Here is an 18,888-nt window from a genome sequence, read left to right on the forward strand (position 1 = left end):
TGGAAGGGAACTAGCAGGCTTGCATGTTCACCGCTAGGCTGAGAGTTTGCTGCTGGCAGAGAATTAATGTGGGAGCACAGAAGCTTCTGGAATCTCCCGTGCACAGATTCAGATAGGTGTGTCTCCGTTCTTCTGCTAAGACAGAGTGTCATGCACGAAAGTCCGGCAGATCCCGAGCTACCTCTGGAAAGATCAGGCCATGGGGTCTTCCACCTCACCCTTGAAAAGCCGCCCTCCCCTCTGGAAGGACAGCGGGTTGTGGCCATGCCGTGTCCACGTCTGTTTCGCACTGCAGAGGGCCAGTCTCAGCACCCACAGGCACGCCCATCCTCTCTGCGAGTAAGAGAACTAAACTGCAAGAGGCCCGGCTTGCCAGCGCCAGACAGATGACTGGGGAGGCCAGACGCCCCCAGGCTCACAGGAAGATGGAGACCCCCCAGGCCATGCGCGTGGCTCAGGATGGAGAACAGTCATCACACGCTTTCAGTTCCTCCATCACCCGAGTTACTCACTTGATAAAAAGCCCAAGTTTCAGCCCCAGATGTCCTATTTCCTACTTATGGCCGGGAGCAAAGTGTCAACATTTTCTAAGATTGGTTTTAATATAAACAAGGAGCCACTGTGCCACGTCTGCTGAGATGTTTACTGGCTGACCCGAGGAGACTGCCCATGAGTGGTCTTCGATGTCAACAGGCAGATCTGAGGGGTCTGTGCACCCCACTACTGCACACGTGGGTGAGGCCAAGAGGACCTGAGTGAGCACAGGGCATCCTGTCAGAAGCGCCAAAGTTCTCTGATGCTTCTTTTATGTTTTGGTTCCAGCGCACTAAGAAGGCTGCAGGTGATCTGTGAGGTGGGGCTCCCACTGCTGGGGACGCCCACGCCCCTGGTGATGGGGCTGGGTCAGCCCCCCAGGTTTGCACCCAGAGCCCCCTCTTCAGGAGCATTTCCAGGCTGCCTCATGGGTGTTTGCAGGTGTCCCGTGGGGATATTCTGACACTCCCCCCCACCTACTCCGAGTGAGTGTCCTTAAGAATCAGACGCAGGGCCTTCCTGGTGGCCTAGGGGTCGAGGCTCAGGCTATCACCGGGACAGCCTAACTTCGATCCCCGGCCAGGGAGTGACCCACAGGCCGCAGCAGACCTCTCCTTCTCCCCACCTGTTCTGCTCCCCACTCTGTCTCTGGTGAGTCCTCTCAGCCTAACCCCAGCGGTGACAGAAGCAAACGAAGGGCCCGCTGGCGGGTGCACGGCCAGCTCAGCCCATGCAGCAGGCAGCACCGAGCCTTCTCCAGGAGACAGGCCCTACCAGCTGCTGATGACAGGCCCTCGAGAACATGCTGCCCCATGCCACCAGCCAGTCACCAGCAAGCAGAGACACGAGTGAGTCCAGCAAGCACAGGTGGTGGCAGAGTCCCAGGAAGAGAGAGCAGCGTGGCGGCCGGGGTGGGGCGGGGGCTAGTGGTGCTCGGGAGGGCTGGTGCTGAGTGGGCTCAGAGAACCAGATTTAACAGTGACAAAGTTCTGGGGAGCCACCACCAGCCTGTGGCTGAAGGGGCTGTGGTGGTAGATTCTACCGTGTGCTCGTCACAAAAAGGCAGAAAATGAGAATATCAGCATTTGCACGAAAGGCGTGAAAACACACACACAGAGTACGAGCCCTTCGTGGAAAAGGCTGCTGTGGACTTGCCGTTCATCCCTGCAGAAATAGGCTTGCTGCAAATTTTAGGAAAACTAGGAGATGCTTGTCCAGGAAAAATATTAGGGTGCTGACACATGGGTGTTACACACACACACACACACACACACACACACACACGCACAGCAACTCTCCTACCAGGAATTTGATTCTCAGAATCAATTCTTAGTAACATGAATCCAGAGATATTTTTACTGCACATCCAATGACAGCGAAACAAAGGAACAGTGAGGGTTTTCAAAGACAAGAGTATAATCAATTTCAGCACACTCCCCCAGAGCCCTTACAATCCTCCCTGAGCACTGAAGTCTTTAAAAAGTGCTAGATCTTAACATCCTTGTAATCAAACTGCAGGCCCAGATCCCTCTTTGCAGAGCAAAAAATAGAACAAAGAAATTACATTTGGGCAAGAAATAGATGTTATGCACTAAAATATCTCAAGATGTAGGTCTACCACGCCTGCCTCATGGATCCTGCCACAAGACGCTTCTCTGGAGGATGGGAAGATAAACTGAAATAATGTCTATTCTCCAGAAAACCAACACTGTCCCTTCACCACTTTACCGTGATCTTCAAATGTTTAATATATGTCTCAGGAGACCAAGACTTGGACTTCTGTTCAACCACGGGTCCTGCTTTCTAATCGAGGCTGTGAAAAATGACTTTTCTCTGTCAATGGAAATGAAACAGGTGACATACAAGCGACTGTGCGCTCCACAGCGTCTCCGCTCCACCAGCCCATTGTGTATCTGCAGTTAACACGCCCTCGCAATGCTTATTTAGTAGTAAGTGGTTTGAGGCCCATTCACAGCTTCCCCGCGGCTGTAGACTTGACCTCCGTCCTTCTCCCAGGATTTGTGTCACGGTAACGCGAAAACAGGCTTGTCACCAGGAGCTCCTGGCCTTCTGGCGAGGTGGCCCCAGGAGTCGGATCAAGTCTGGGGTGGACGAGGGCGCCGAGCGGCAAGTCCTGGGCCAGCTGGAGGGGCGGGGTTGCCGAGGGATTGGTCGGCTCCTACGACACCGACACAACGAGTTGGGATGGTCCCAGGAGCCCTGTTCCTTCAATGAAGACTGGAGCACGAGGGGCTGAGAAGGTCAGGGATGTCCCCAAAGCTGACAACACTAGGACGCAGCCAAGACGCCCTCGGGCTGGCCCAGGTTTTCGCACCGTAACTGGCTGCGGGAGCAGGTGCCGCCTCCCGCCCCGTGGGTGACGTTCCTGACTGCAGCCCCCGGCAGCGGCCGCACCCCATGCTTTGCTGGGCACACCCGGCACTGATGGGCGGCACGTGCTCTCCGCCAGGCACAGGGGTGGGCGGAGGGGAGAGGCGGAGACTTGTCTCGAATCCTCCAAGAACAGAGCAGGTGAAGCGATGTGTGGCTTGTGCTGTGGAACGGGGACATCCCGTGTCCCAAAGCCACAGGCCCGGGAGGCCAGGCTGCCAGGGTAAAGGGTGAAGAACGAGACATGTGGGAAGCAATTCAGCCTGAGAACGGCTCCCCCCATTCGTGCGCTACCGACTTGACCTCCGTAGTCTTAGCACACGAGGCCCGGGACGCACGTACTTCATGGGCATCACATCTGCCCCCCGCCAGCCTCAAGGACCACCGTCCTCTTTCCTGCTGAGAGTCTGGAATGAAAGAGAGTCCACTGATTTCCAGGACACCATTCATCAGCTTGTATCTGTCTCTCCTGTCAGTCCTCATTTCCACATAATAAATAATTCAAGCCTCTCTGATCTCTCCTTATGCAGAAGACCCAGAAGCTTTTGTCTTTATCCGCCCCCACCCACCCCGCAATGGCTTCCCAGGAGCCCGAGACTCCTAGGACTTCTGGAACGGGACAGCCCAGGTGCGGGCTCCGACGCAGCACGGGCCCCCCAGAGCCACACTCCCGTCCACGCCGGCTCACCCTGCTTTAGAGTGGGGGGCAGCCCCAGCTCACATTTTCAGCCACAGCTATCTGAGGAGGTGGCATATTTATGGAACTGTCCGCAGTGACCTCCAGGCAGTTTTCTGAAGGCACAAGTTAACTTAAAACCCAATCGCGGGGCTCCCTGGTGGCATAGGGAGTTAAGCACCACGCTATGAAGCGGTCCGCAGCCTCTGCAGCACGGGTTCAAGCTCCCCACATGGCGCAGCAGACCTCGCCTGTCTCCCCGCTGCTCCCCTCAGCAGTGGATTTCAGTGGATCTGCCTGTTCTGCTCCCCACTCTGTCTCTGGGGAATCCTCTCACCCCTGCACCTTTGCCTGCACCCCAGCTCTTCTATGCATAATTAAAAAAAAATTAAAAAAATAAATAAAACCCCACCACGGAAGCCTCGCGTGCACGGCGTCTGCGCAGGGCCTGTCTCCTTCGGAAGGAAACCTTGATCCACTGTGGCCGGGGCAGACCCGGAGGGGGGGTCCGCTGGCCTCGCGGTCACTGCAAGGTGGCCGTGCAGGCTGCGTCCCAGCGTGGGTTTATTTATGACAATTGGCGAAAACCGAAGTTTCCTTTATGTCAAGTCTCCCAGTCTGCATTTGGCTGTCACTCGGGTGATCGCTGTCACGGTTACTGGAATTTTTAAACAACCGGAAGCTGGGGAAGGAAAAACGAGGCCCGCGCGGCCTGATGGCGGGGGGCGCGGGCAGAGCAGGGTTTGGATTTCCAAGAGGAGGCGGCAGCTCCGCTGAGCACAGACACCCAGCGTGTCCAGCGCGAGGGGCAGCCGTGCCCCGAGCACCCGCCTGCCCGCCTTGGGCTTCTCTCCTCTCCGTGGCGAGCCTGGCGCCGCCCAGGGGCGCGGGGAGGCAGGCGGCCGCGGCTGGAAGGCATCTGAGGGCCACAGGTAAACCGTGGACGATGACGCACCCAACGGCGCTTGCTCTGAGCAGGGGGCGTGCTAGTGGGGCGCTCAGGATGCCCCTCGGGGAGCCGACACTGGCTGGGTCACCCGCATGGCCACCCCTGCCTCAGGACCTTCCCGCGAGTTGTGCCCTCCCTGCCCGCCGTTCCCCGGAGCCTCACGGCTGCCCTTGCTTCCCTCACTCCCCCACACCCCTTCTTTGCAGAGGCGGCCCCCAGGGGCCCCTGAAAACCGCCCCCACCCCTGCTCAGTCCCTCCAGCACTGAGCGCCCGCGTTGTAGCCCCCCGGCTGCCCTGCCAGCCTTTCTCGGCCGCGTCTGCCCGGCTCTCGGCTGCCGGCTGCGGCCCCCGGCTCGGGGAGGAGGGTCAGCGGCCCTGGCCGGGGGCCTCAGCCCAGCCCCGCGCCAAGGCGGCACAGCCACGACGCCTCTTCAGTGAGGGAAGACGCACGCGAAGGAGTGACACGCAGGGAGGAGGGACCCGCTGGCCAGCTCAGCTCAGCATCACACGCGCACGTGTCCCCGGAGTGACACCACGTCGGAGCCCCGGCTGACAGCACCGCGAGCCCCTGGAATTCACCCAGCAACCCACGGAAAGAAGGGGTCGCGCTAAACAGCAGCAGGTGCCCAGCAAGGACATGGGGTGGATGCTCCGGGTGCCGCCCCCCACAGCGCAGCCAGGACCGCGGCCCCGCGAGGTCCTCGCCGACCATGGACTGGGAGCCATGCGTGCCGAGTCCACGTGAAGGGCGACGTGTGCACAAGCCACGCAATGTCAAGCAGCAGGCATTACAGGAGGGGCCCCTTTCACCACCTTCTTCAGCTCCGCTTCTTCACCTCATGACTGACGACACTGGAAAGGCGGCTACAGACCCCAACGTTCCAAGGTGGGTCCAGTGTCTCTACCTGCCGGTGCTGGGGAGTCCCTGCCTGGGTGGGGCAGACACCAGGGCCGCCATCAGAGCCACCTCCTGGCGCTGCGCTCAGTGATTTCGGCCTTTTACTCAGCTGCATCAGTCTTATACCTCTAGACGTATTACTGGTATGAAGACTATTTCCTTTTATTTTAATGTTTTGTAAAATCATGTGGATAAAATAGCTGTGTCATTGTGCCATGATCTGCTGTTAGAGAGAGAAGTATCGCCTTGAGGCTGTTGTCCCAGGTATTAAAACTAACTGATTTAGTAACATGCAGAGACCCAGGGGCTGCAGGTGCTATTGTAATACAACATTAAATTTAAATCGATGGGTACGTTTTTAAAAAATGTAATTTGCAAATTTTTTTCCACTAAAGACTAGTTACTGTGATTTCAACACTGAGTGGAAAAGTAAATGTTTGAGAATATCTAATAAAAATACGAAAAAAACATAATCAGAATGGACCCGCCTCATCACCTGTCAAAGCTGCTAGGAGTCACGGTGACCAGATGCTGAGCCGTGAAGGAGACGCGAGGGTCAGCTCCCCCGATGCGCCAGGGCACACACAGCCTGTGAGGGGCGCAGGCAATGGACGGGGAAAGTCAGCTCAGTGGAATGTGCCGGCAACGCCCACCCCACACCACACACCTGCCCTCACATCACCAGGATTAGAATTCAAAACATAAAAGACAAATTTCAGAATAAGATGTTGGAGGCTAAGCCCTCAGCTTCAAGAAGGAAAGACAACCCAGAGCAATCAGGAAACTCAAGTCTCCGGAGAAACAAAGGACAGAGTTTTTGTATAATTATTGGAAAATTAAATGGCAAAAAGACTGAAAAGAGAGACAAATGCAGGGGCCTCCCTGGGGGCCTCGGGGTCGAGTCTCAGGCTGTCATCGCTGCAGCCTGAGCTCCATCCCTGGCCAGGGGGCTACCCACACGGCGTGGCAGACCTCTTCTGGCTCCCTGCTGTCCCCTCAGCAGTGGATTTCAGTAGATCCGCCTGTTCTGCTCCCCACTCTGTCTCTGGGGGGGTCCTCTCACACCCCCCCCACGGCACCTCTGGCCTGCACCCCAGCTCTTGTGTGCATAAGTAAATAAATATTAAAATAAGACAAAAGCAAAAGCAGCAACGCCATCTCCAGCACATAGCCAAAGAAATGTCAATATGTTCTAGTGTAAAAATTACAGAAATTTGGAAAGAAAAACAACTCAATAAAAAATGAAAACTGAGAAAAAAATGAGGTCAATAAAAATGGTGGGAAACCGTTAATTATTAATAAATAAAATCAGAGCCTTGTAGGAAACTACTTCTAGCATGGAGTTGACATTGCAGACAGACAGAGCGCCCCCGGCTGGCAAAGGTGGGGGGCACAGTCTCTGCTGCCAGTGGGATCTGAGGGCTAGAGGTTGTCCGGGAGCTCCCGGCGCTGGGAACGACGTTGTCACTTGACTCCCCACGACTGCCTCTGTGGAGTCGAGTAATAGGAAAATCTCCAGTAATAGAAGCCAAAATACTAAACTATGTCTTGCTGCCTGTCAAAGAGCAAAACGTTTACAAGAAACACCTCAGCAAATGCCAGGGACTGTCACGAGGTTCTCCAAAAACGGGTGCTGAGATTTGTCATTCATCCGCAAAGAGGCCCGAGCTGTTCCGGCAGAAGAGGGCACATCTGGGGTGAAGGCGCACATCTGGGAAGCGCGGCAGTCTGAGAGCCACGGGGGTGGGGGGCGCCAGAGGGCTGCAAAGCTCCAGGCTGAGTCCTCGAAGGAGAAGGCTGGGGAGAAAGTGGTCAGTGCCGCAGGGGGAGCCCCAGGAAGAGAAGGGGGCGCCCTGGAGAAGTCAAGGCCACGGGCCGACCATAGCTCAGGGTCTCGCCACATCCAAGCAGTTGAGCCGAAGTGGCCTCGGGCGGTCGGGGGTGGAAAAGGGAGCAATCTGAAGAGTAAATCTGGAGATGGGGGCATGTGTCTGGGCACCTGTGCCGGGGGTGAGCGGGCGTGGGCACGAAGAAGCGGGGCCCCGGGAGGGTGAGAGGCGGGGGCTGCTTGAGTCTCCGGGGGGGTCTCCGGCCATGCGTTTTAAGAACTGGAAATGGCAGGTGGGGGGAGACTGATGGTGCAGGAGAGAAAGCGGGGGGCAGAGTGAAACGAGGGGCTGGCCCTGCATGCTGGCTGTGCCAGGAGCACAGGAAGCGGGCAGGGAACTCCGACTCTGCACCTCCCAACTCGAAGGGCGGGATGGCGCAGCAGGACCTGCTCCCCCACTCTCTGGTGGGCGACATGGAAAGCCGGGGTCCGGAGGCAGATGGCTGAGAGGCGGGTGCTGGCCCAGAAAGTGGCTGGTTCTCTCGGTCATCCCCAGGGACCGGCCGGCTGGTCTGGCGCCAGGACAGGGGAGCTGCAAAGGAGGGCCCATCCGGAGGAGGCGTCTGTGGCTTGAGGGTAACGGTCGGAGGGTGGCGAAGGCAGGATAAGAAGGGGCCGGGGCGGGGGCTCTGGGTTGGGCCAGGCGGCCAGGGGCAGGCTGCACAGCACCAGCGGGGCGGGCCACAGGGTCTGAACGAGCGGGCGGGGAGGCTGGTTTTCAACGAGTGAGCAGCGCACTGGTCCACGGAGGATGGGGAAGGCGCTTTGGTGCATTTATGAGACTGGGTTACTTGGGAAGGAAAGGTGACCTTGGTGTTGCAAGACAATATGCTCACGTGTGAAACAGCGGGTTTTCTGGTATCATCCTTAGTTGCTATAAATGAACACGTAGTTCTGGAGAAGATTCATCTGAATAGGTTTAACCTTCTAATTGCAAACAGATCTGCCCGACCCTACACGCCAGAGAACTGACGCTGGCAGCTGGAGCAGGTGGGGCTGCGGCAGCACTGGGATTCCCAAAGCACACAGGGGCATATTCTCTTTCTCTGCCCGTGTATACATTAGAAGGGAGCTAGTGTCTGGGTTTGTCGTAAGCCATGCTGTGCTGTGCCACTGCCGTTTCACACGCATCTAGAGCATGCACACACACACACACACCCCCCACAAGGCGTTCCCTACTAAAAGCACAAGTCTGCCCTTCACCACACCCTTGTTCCTCATTCTCCCAATCCCCTTCTCCCCTTCCCTTCCAGGAACCACTGATTGTTCTTATAGCCTAGAAGTTTATTTTTGTTTTATTTAGTTCAGCTGCATGTTTTCTTTATATACCATGTGAGTTAACTTCCTGGGTGTTTTTCATTCTTTGTCCTACTTATTTCACTAAGCATTATTCCCTCTAAGTTCATCCATGTTATTACAAAATGCAGGCTTTCACCTTTTTCATGGCTGAGTAATATTCCACAGGGGGGATTTACTAGGTCAGACCTTAAGTTTCTGCTCCAGATTGTTAGACGTAAGCAAAGGCGTGTTTCAGGGTATCACAGAGCACTTGGAAGTCCAGATGCTACCACTCCCTGAGCTCAAGACCAGCCGTAGAGTGTGAGCCCAGCTCCTCTAGCAGTTGCTCCAACCTGCCTGAGAAGTGAGCATCCCAGTCTCTTTGCTTATTTGTTAGCTCTTACCAAACACAGAATCAAAACCTAGCAGGATCTTTAACCAGTCATAGGTGCTTATTACTTTGTTAAATTCATCATCAGGAAACTTTCTCCAGGTAGCTGAAACATTTCAGTGCTCGTGAATCTTACAGTGCATCTAGATTGCAGGAGCTACCTCAAATTCTTCCAAATGACCAGGAATCATCCCTTTTTTTTCTTTATTCTTTTTGAAATTCCACACTCCAATAATTATGCTGAATAAAAAAGGACCAAAGATCAAACAAGGCAGCTGTACTGGGGGGCTTGCACCCCCAATCTCCACAGCCCCATCTGTGTGCCCCTCTGTGCCTTTGCCCAAGCTCATGGCAACCTCCCACCAGCTGTGTTCTCGGCACCTGTGCGCACCCAGGTCCCTGGTGGAAACGCTGCGGAAGGTTCAGGAATTTCTCTGCAGAGGCACAGAGGAGAAGTAATGACATTCTGTCACTGCAGTCAAGCCTGAGGAGCAGACCAAACACCAGCCAGGAGTGCCGTCCTCTGCACACACCCCCAGGAGGGTCCCCCACATCTCAGGGCTCAAACAGAGCTCCAGGCTCGAATATGCCGCATGCCCAGGTTCTATTAATTAACAAGCTAATTTTCAACTTGCAAACAGATCACTGATTTTTTTCTGGAGTTAGAATTTCCCTGCACGCCAAAAGCATGCCTCTCCGGCTGCGCTGAGGAGTGAGGCATTTATTTTCATTTCCATTAATCCGGGTGCTCACGCTCCCAAACCACAACCCTCCCCACCCCCAGACAAGAGAAAGGCAATTATTCCCTCCTGCTCAGTTTTCAGTTGTGCAAAAGTCAACACACCTTCAAGCCATGTGTCCCCTTAAGGAGGTCACTTAGAACGCTGCGGTGCCCTTCGCCAGCCCCCCTGGCTCTCCGAGGCCGCCTCTCTCCCAGGTGTCCCCTGTCACCCGCGATGATGCCGACACAAGGACACAGAAGTTGACACAAGTGCCAGGGTAGAAAACCAGGCTGTGCCCCGGCAGGTGATTCTGCTCGGGACCTGCCTCCCTCTGTGTCACCACCCAGAGAAGGTGGCAGCAGCTCCGCAGCCGGGGAGCCGCTGCACCCCAGTGGTGAGGACGCGGCGCTGGGCGCACGGAAGGCAGTGGCCGAACTGGCTCTCAGGGTGTGAGGCCAGCGCGGGGCCTGGCACAACCGCCCTGGAGCCGAGCGCTGCAAGGTGAAGCAAGGACAGCCGCGTCCAGCCGAGGGTGCTCGGCGGCATCTGCAGGGAAGCCCCGCGGGGGCTGGAGCAGCGGGGCCAGCAGGTCCCCGGCCTCAGCCCCACCTGAGCGCGCTAAGTTTCGGTGCAAGCGGCACGAACAGGCACTGCACACACCCCCCCCCCCAACACACACACACACACACCCCCACCGTGTCCGGGGCTCTTTTCATCAGAAGCCAAAGTTTCCGAGGCGCCCGTCCTCTGGGCATCTTGACCAGGATCCGGTCGCGCCTGGACACCCCCGGTCCTGCTTCCCTGCGCACCTGCCGCGGATAAAACGTCCCGCAGCAGGACCCGCGGGCCGCGCGGTACTCACAGCACTTGAGGAAATGGGCGTGAGCCATCCCGCCGCCCTGCGCCCCGGCTCCCGCTCCCGCATCCCCAGGCGCCGGGGCGCGCGCTCCTCTCCTCGCGCTCAGGGCTCAGGGGGCGGCTCTCGGGGGGCAGCGCCGGCCGAGGCTCCGCGGTGATGCTGCAGAAAGCGGCTCCTCCGCGCCCGGCGAGGGGGGCCGGGGGCGGGGCGCCCCGCACGTGCGCGGCGCCGGGGCTGGGGGGCCGGGGCTCTCCCGGCCTGGCCACTCCGCGCGGGCGGGTCTCGGGGCGCGGCTCCCGCCCGCTGAGGCTTTTCCGCGCGCTCCGGCGGCAGCGCCGAGCCCTGGGTGGAGCGGCCGGGGCAGCCCCGAGCCGGAGCCGGGGTCCCGCGTCTCCTCCGCGCGCTCGTCCCCGCGCCGGGACGGGCCACCAGGGGCCCCGCGAACGGGAAGCTGACAGCCCAGCAGACCCAGGGGCCGGAGCAGCTCGAGCGGGCAGGAGTCACTGCGTTTCCCGGCGCCTCTCCCGGCTCGCCCTGCGGAATGCGAACTTCAATCAGCCGCAGGCATCGCTGAGGGGTTGCCGGGCTTTGCACAAGTGGGATCCGCCCGCCGCAGCGAATCCCCTGCACAGCCGCGGGAGAAGCTGCGTGGGGAGCCGGGGAGGCAGCGCCGGTCTCCAAGGTGACCGCAGTAAACATGAATACCACACGCGAGGCAAAGGCCTCGGAGCCCCAGAAAGAAGCCGGATTCAACTCATGTGACCCCGTCAATAATTCATTGCTCATTTAAAAATTAATTTTTTTTTGCAAATTGATACTTTTTAATGCTGATTTTGTCGTAAAAGGAGTTGACACGTCTAGAATCTGAGCTTCAGGTCCCGCGGGCTCCGTAAGGCAACAGTCACACCCCCCTGCGCAGCAGACCCGGGCGCGGGTGCCCCTGCGAGGCCGGACGCCAGAGCAGCCTGCAGGGAACAGGAGCGACACCCCGGGGCGAGCAGCGCCGGGTCGGCCCCACCTGCGCGGGCGATGCTTCCACGGCGGGACGCCCGCGGGCCGGCCGGGAACCGCCCGAGCCAAACCCAGATGCCCACCACCAGCGTCATGGTGCACCAGCCCTTTTGCCTCCTAAGTTTCTGCTCCCTCATCTGCCCACGCAAAGCACCGGTCCTAACACTTGCCCTGAAGGTAGAAAGGTGAGTATTCAAATACTAACCCTTTGCACTCCGCTGTCCCCTCTCAGGGGACATCGGAATTCTAGCATATCACTCGGATGTCCCCTCTCAGGGGACACTGCAATTTATTAGTGATTACGGGGAATTGAGGTTATTTCAACGCAACTTTTTGAGACATGCATGTTTCCCTGGAGTTTTATCTTGAAATGGCACAAGAAATTAAATCAAAATATCGTAAAATGGTTCGGAGTGCAAAGGGCTAACTTACTTTCCCAGTTTTCAATAAACTGACCACTAACATCCACAAAGAAACACTGAGCGATGTTGCGGGAACTCAACGGACACCTGAACTTGCTTCCCGAGAAGAACAATTTGCAGCCTCCCCCGCCAGTGCTCACCCTGCCCCATTCACTCGTCCATCCGCAATTACTGAGCGCCATCGTGGCGCAAGTCACTATTTGAACTGATTTTCAGCAATAAAAGTACAGCTAAAACATAGTCTTTATATAGAAGGAATACCAAACCTGCATTTTTTGAAGATTGATTTATTTTTGCATACAAGAGCTGGGGTGTAGGTCACAGGTGCGTGGATGGGGGGCAGGGTGAGAGGACTCCCCAGAGGCAGAGTGGGGAGCAGAACAGGCGGATCCACTGAAATCCACTGCTGAGGGGAGCAGCGGGGAGGCAGGCGAGGTCTGCTGTGCCCTGTGGGTAGCTCCCTGGCCAGGATCGAACTCACGCTGCAGTAGGTGGCGATAGCATGAGAGTGCTGAGACTTAACCCCTGCGCCACCAGGGAGGCCCCCAGGCTGGTTTTTTTTTATTTTTTATTTTTAAGATTCCTGGTGCATTTTGAACTGTTCCATAACAAAACTGTCAGACACAACAAAGCTCCCTCCTCTCACCTAACACACACACACACACACACACACACACACGGACCCTCACACACTCAGAGTAATTGTAAGTGTGGGTGATTGCGCTCCGCGTCTCCTTGGGGAGGGTCTACGCATCCAGACAGCTACCCCTCTAGACACAAAGGCTGTCCCCATGCCTCCCCGAAACCCCTGCGTTTCGCTGCCTACTGAAGGTTGCGCGTCACCTAACACACACTCCACAAGCACCTGCTTAGCTCTGCAACACCACTCACTCCTAAAAATAAAAAAAAGTAGCAGACTCAGAGAAGCCAGGTGTGTACTTGCAAAGAAAATGTTGCTAGAAATACAGTTGATTTGAGCCCTAAAAATCTGTTTATTAAATAACTTACCCCCCTCTTGTGAGAACACAGAGTCCCGGGGCGAATGCACCCCTCTCTGCACTCCAGCGGCTCTTCACAAAGAGTGTGGGGCATCCACTTATTCCAGAAGTAGTTGCTCACCATTGCTTTTCGCTGCAGAATAACATCATTCCCGCCCTCCAAGTGCTTGCAGTCCCGAGAGCCGCAGACAATCACGCAGGCGACGTGGAGGCGCTGCAGCCGGGGGCAGCGCTCAGGCTGGAGGATGCCAGCCTGGGACACACGTTCTTAGCGTCAAGACAATCCGTAGAATCCACTTCACATGCAGGAGCTGTTTGTACATGTGACTCCCCCAGACTGAGGTCCTCCCAGCTGTGGAACCCACATCCTCAGGCTCGGCACGCAGGGAGAACCACGCTTTTTAGAGAAACACATCTGTGTATTTATCTTTATTAAAGAAAAATGAGTTTCTAACAGACATTAATGTCAGGGTTTGGGTCCTACTCACTTCAAGCTCTTTATAAAATAGAAAATTAATGGCCATTTTACATTGATGAAATTCTCTGATTTCTGTTCCTCCCTAAGACATTCAACTAGGGGTTCGGACTTTGCGTTGATCATTTCTGGGGTCCCTGAACCTCGTATGTTAAGGATAATGTCAGAGTAGGTGGTGAGAGAGCAAGAAAGACTTAGAATGGATTTGAAATACTAGCAACTTACCTATTTTGTAGAATATGATCATTAAGTGCAAAATGAAATGCATGAATTTGAAAGAAGTTGTTTTTGACTGCTGCAAAACTTACCCACGAATTAAGCACAAGTACTTTACTATCCTTTAGAATTATGAAAGCAAACTATTGTCCTCACTGAACGTCACATGCAATACTTTAAAAGGAGTTCAGAATAATGAAGAAATTCCCTTTTCTCTTTTGTATGCCAAGCCGCTGCTCACTATTCACACTGCTTCTGATAAAGCCACGTGATTTTTCTTTTAAATGTTCCCATCATTATGTACCAGGTTTTTTCAAATAATGCTGAATTATTTCTCAGCCAAAAAAAAATATGAAACCGGAATGATTCCAGTGACAGACAAGCATTTTAAAATGACACACTTGCTTATTACTAACTATCTTTTAAAAGGGACTATGTGTGATATGGTTTTAAGATCCTTTTCTGGTGAACATGCAGGGGAAATACTATTCTATTTAGACCTGTCTTTTAATAGATAATTCCTATGTTGGGTAATTTTGCATTTTTTCTCAATCTATCTATTAAACACTGGAATCAAAACACAAGTTTTCGATTACTACCAGTATAATCATCATAGGGCATTATAAAAGATCCAAATGAAAATATAAAGCACATGCAAAAATTTCTTGTACTGCAAATTCAAGCACTGTGAACAGGCATATTTGCCTCTGCCCTGGGCTTATAAATGCTGGACGTTAACGAAGCAAATTCCATCCAGGTTTAGAGACATTTATCCAGAGATGACCCCACACAATGCAGGGAACTAAGTCCAGTTTCAACTGTCATAAATACTGAGTGCTGCTGCATAGATGGAGTCAAAATTTTGTCTCCTGGGAGCAAGACACTGGTCACTAATTTGGGGTCTTCTATAGTGTAAGGAGTTCTTTTCTGAAGAACACAGTGAAGGAAAAAATCAGAGTTGTCAAGAAGAAAAAGGCATTTAAAAAAAAAAAAAAACACACAATTCTGTTGGCCAGGACCAGAATCAAACCTGCCTTTCCTGGCTGATCAGATCCTTACCTCTGGCTGGGCCCCCGTCCATAGTCCACGGGGGAAATTAATCTTGAGTTCAGCCCATCATTAATATGCCTGGGCTATCAGACTGAGGGCCCCGGCTCTCCTCACCTGTAGTCACAAGGCCCCGGCCAGAACAAATGGACAAACAGAAAGGAATAGGGTTTGTGTGGACCACCCTCTCCATGCCAAGCAGGGCACAGACGATACCAGCCATGGAAGTCAAGCCCCCTCATCACTGACACCACTCTGACTGGGCGGGGAGGCCATTATCTTTGAGATCCTTCACCCACCAGGGAGCCTCAGCCCTAGCAATCCTGCTGCTTCTGTCTGGCACGGTTTCTCCTGCCCTTCTCACCCACGCAGCTCTCTGCCGATTCAGTCAACTGCGTGTGGTATACGCGCGTGGCGGGCGAGGGGCGGTGGAGGAGGGCACACACAGAAGGGCTCGCTGCAGAGGACAAGGCAGGGCGCTCAGAGGCGGGAGGTGAGGCAGGAAAGAGGCTGCACTACCCTGGGGGTTGTCTTTTTACTGCGGTGATGACATCCTTTCCACCACAGCTATTAATCTTGAAGCAGTTTAATTTATCCTTTTTTGTCAACTTGTGTTCTTGGTGTGATATCTAGGAAATCACCCCTCTACCCAAGTCAGAGGTTTACTCTGTTTTCTGCTAAGAATTTTTTCATCTTAGCTCTCATGCACAGTGTATGGTCCCCTTTCAGTTGATTTTTACATGTGGTGTGAAGTGGACCCGCTCACGGCGGCCACACATGTGCCCGTTGCAACGTCTTAGCGCCATTTGCAGCAAGTCTACTGTTTTCCCACTGAATGGCCTGGACATCTTTGTCAGAAGTTGATTAATCATAAACGTAAGGGTTGATTTCTGTTCCCTTTATGGAAACATCTAGCCTTATGCCAACCACACTCTCTCATGACCGGAGCTCTGTAGTGATGTTGAAATGGGGGGCATGACTGCTGTAGCCTTCCCTGCCCTCCATGCTGTTGCTTCGAGATCGCTTGAGCCTTGGTTTCTTGCAAGGACATATTAATTTTAAGCTCAGATTATCAATTTATGCAAAAAGGTCAGGTGTGATTTTAATAGGGCAGGATAACATTTAATCTACAGATCAGTGTAGGGATTTTTGTCATTATCTAATGTAAGGCTGAAGACAGAATGTGTTTCCATCTATTTAAGACTTCAAATCCTTGCATAATGGTTTGTAATTTTGAATGTACCCTCTTACATTTCTTTTCTTAAATTTATTCTGAAGGACTCTGTTCTTTTTGATGCTATTTGTAATGGAATCGTTTCCTTAAATTCATTTTTGGATTGTTTTAGTTTTTATTAATGCAGTTAAATTTTTTTTTTTTTACTGATCTTGTATCCTGTAAACTTACAAAATTCATTTATGAGTTAAATTTTTGTGTGTGGGTTGGGTTTCTTTGGGTTTTCAATGCACAAGATAATTTTATCTGAGAATAGATCATTCCACATCTTCCTTTCCATATAAATTCTATTTATTTCTTTTTCTTCCCTGATTTCCCAGGCTAGAATCTCCAGTTCATTATTAAATTGAAGGGATGAGAGCAGACATCATCATCTTGTTCCTGATCCTGGGGAAAGGTTTTCACCATTATCTGTGACTTTAGCTGTGGGTCTTTAGACTGAATTTATCAGATTGCTTGTAGTTTATTCATAGTTTCTGTCATGAAAGAATTTTGGATTTTGTCAGTCTATTAAGATAACCATGCAGCCTTTGTCCCCCATTCCACTAATACAGTATGTTACAGTGACTGCTTTTGTGTTAAACCAACCTTGCATTCCCTGAATAAACCTGCTCAGTCATGGTATATGATCATTTTCCTGTTTCTGGATCCCATTCACTAGTACTTTTTGACACTTTTTTTATTTATAATAGAAATTTATATAAATTTTTCTAGGAATCTCTATCTGATTTTAGTATTGGGAAAATGCTGAATACAAATAATGATTTGGGAAGTGTTCATTCCTCTCCTATTATGTCATTAAGTTTGGAGGGTAGTTTTTTACATATCAAGAGGTAACTTATATGTGCACAATCAGGCCAGTGAAACTAACTGGATATCAAGAAATAAAGAGAGAAAAGGAGCAAAGACGAATTTTAGAGTGCCTTGAGCCTATCCAGAGATGCAGGCACATTTGGATCCAGTCACTCATTTACATGTTTCCAAAGTTCTTACAGGCAGAATGTGAAATCCAGAAAGTTTATGTAAATTTCCCCAGACATACGAATGCGCCCTACTATATTCAGAAAAAGCTGAAAACAATTATTTTCACATTTTCCTCAAATGTCACTGAACTCCAGCCATCCTCAGACCACATGTCCAGACTGCTCCTCGACTTTCCAGCACCTGTTCTCACCCGAGCCGTGGCAGGCACAGGATCTAGCCTGTCCCAGCTGCAAATGTGCCTCACAGGTCCAGTCACGTTGATCCAGTGCCCCTTCCTGCGCAGTTGCGCCCCTAATCGTAACATCTCCTTCAAACATGCAGTGTTATTTCCTGCCTCAGGGTCTTTTTCTTTGAGTAAGCCCCTCTCCTCCTGCTCTCTCTCCATGAGCCACAAGTTGCACTCGAGTTTAACTCCAAGACCTGGTTCATATAAGAACTAATCTTTCTTCATTTCTTTCTCATTCACAGGAAAGACAGGTGTATTAACAGAGGCGTAAGAATGTGAAACAGGGCCTCCCCTGGTGGCACAGGCGGTTGAGCGATGAAGCCGCCCGCCCGCAGCCTCTGCAGAACCGGTTTGATCCCAGCTGCCGGGCGAGGGTCCCACATGGCTCTCAGGCCTCTCCTGTCTCCCCGCTGCTCCCCTCAGCAGTGTATTTCGTCAGTCTGCCTGTTCTGTTCCCTGCTCTGTCTCTGGTGAATCCTCTCACCCTCCTGCGCCTCTGGCCTGTACCCCGGTTCTTGTATGAATAAATAAATCTTTAAAAAAAAAAAAAAGAACATGGAACAGGTCTCACTTTTGCTCACTACATTTCCCACAGTCTGAAAGGGAGTGTGAGATGTGACTGCAGAATGAGTCTTCACAGCTCAGTCCCCGCCGCTCACGCTGCCACGCAAGCTGCCTCGCACCTGAAGACCAGGTCCCCTCCTTGGAGCCCCCTGGAGGCGGTGCAGGGACACCTCAGCATCTACCACGATGCCGTGTATTTATCCGCTGGGGTGTCTCCTGTCAATGCCACGCGAGCAAGGACCAAGTCTTATTTGACATTTTAACCCAGTCACAGTATTTGGTTCACGGTAAATGTTAAATCAGTAAACAGTGGATAGAATTCATAAAAACAAGTGTTCATCTGTCAAGATGCATGAATATTAACGAGATCTCATTCGTGTCTGCCGAGGAATGCCATCTCAGGCCGAATCTTGTATTTCATTATAAAGATTAGCTCCTGGGAAAGCGCCACGGAGGCCCGCGGGGAGCCGTTGTCCTGGTCAGCACCTCCCTCACCTGTTTTCTTTTCCTTCTTGCAGTTTCCTTCTCTCCATGGCTGTTCCCTCCCTCGCCGAGTGGAAGGTGCAAGACGTGGTCTGCGGGGGGAGGGGGAGGGAGTCCAGTCGGGTCTGGGGCACCTCGGAGAATCCTCATGGACCACGTCTACGCTGCGATGTGCACAGGCTACCCGCAAGCCCAAGCCGCCGACTGCGACAACCTCTACGGAGACGGACAGCCCTGGAGGGATGGACGGAGAACGCAAGGGACACACATGGCTCTTGGCTGCTTCTGTCTCACGCGGTGAATGACCAGAACGTGAAAACGTGGCGGCAGAGAGCATTTCTTCCAAGCCTCTTGCCAGCTTTGTTTAATAAGTGCTGTGCCTCAAGCCGGCAGCTCAGAGATGTGGGTTCGGTTCCCACACAGTTCACAGGTGAGCGAAGTATGTTCTGGTTCCGTGTCTCTCTGGCCTCGACACGTTGGGGCGCTACAGGACAGAAGCCGCGCGGCCGGGCGCTGTGGGTTCTGTACAAGGCAGAGGCTCACGTGGGACATCTGGTCCCTGCCTCACCGGTGTGGTTTATCTTCAACAATCACCAATTATCAGCTCATTTCCTGGACAAGCACCAACATTATTTATTCCA

At 53.2% G+C, this 18,888-nt stretch overlaps 1 protein-coding gene across 1 annotated transcript in view; it reads right to left on the bottom strand.

Annotated features, from left to right (window-relative positions):
• The window catches only part of MYO16 (myosin XVI), a 250,269-nt gene that overhangs the window by 208,192 nt on the left and 23,189 nt on the right, over window positions 1–18,888 (bottom strand).

This window comes from Talpa occidentalis, unplaced genomic scaffold (assembly GCF_014898055.3).
Source record: "Talpa occidentalis isolate TD23 unplaced genomic scaffold, MPIMG_talOcc4v2.1 talOcc4.5, whole genome shotgun sequence".
Lineage (NCBI taxonomy): Eukaryota > Metazoa > Chordata > Mammalia > Eulipotyphla > Talpidae > Talpa > Talpa occidentalis.